Consider the following 427-nt stretch of genomic DNA (forward strand, 5'->3'; position numbering starts at 1 on the left):
TTTTGAAGAAGAACCACCCTACCCAAGCCCACACCCTGCCCTTCCATGTAATAAATACCTTGTGCCTTTCCACTCCCTTTCCTCTGCCCTATCCACTACCTCTACCTTTCGAGAGTTTCTCAAGGCCTTCCATGTCATCCCGACCTATCCCTCACGCCCTCCCATTCCTCGTTCTGTCACTTCCTCATTCTTCTCCCTTCTCCCCAACATTCTCTGTCCCTCTCTCCACTCTCATGAATACAGATGGTTAGAGTAAATTAGGGAAAGTCAGTACAACTCCCTCCATAGCCCCTTTTGGGGCCCTGTTGTCCATCCCCGTTTTTAAATCACCACAGCTAAAAATGGGTCTGTGGATGCTTGTAGATCATGGTGAATGTAAATTTGGCTCAGTTTTCGTTCCATGTTGTTTGACTTCAATATGCAAAGT

At 46.8% G+C, this 427-nt stretch overlaps 1 protein-coding gene across 1 annotated transcript in view; it reads left to right on the forward strand.

Moving 5' to 3' along the window:
- Positions 1 to 427, forward strand: part of LOC119581628 (MAP/microtubule affinity-regulating kinase 3-like) — a gene marked incomplete in the record, with an annotated part of 89364 nt that overhangs the window by 85002 nt on the left and 3935 nt on the right.

The sequence above is a fragment of the Penaeus monodon genome, chromosome 15 (genome assembly GCF_015228065.2).
Source record: "Penaeus monodon isolate SGIC_2016 chromosome 15, NSTDA_Pmon_1, whole genome shotgun sequence".
NCBI lineage: Eukaryota > Metazoa > Arthropoda > Malacostraca > Decapoda > Penaeidae > Penaeus > Penaeus monodon.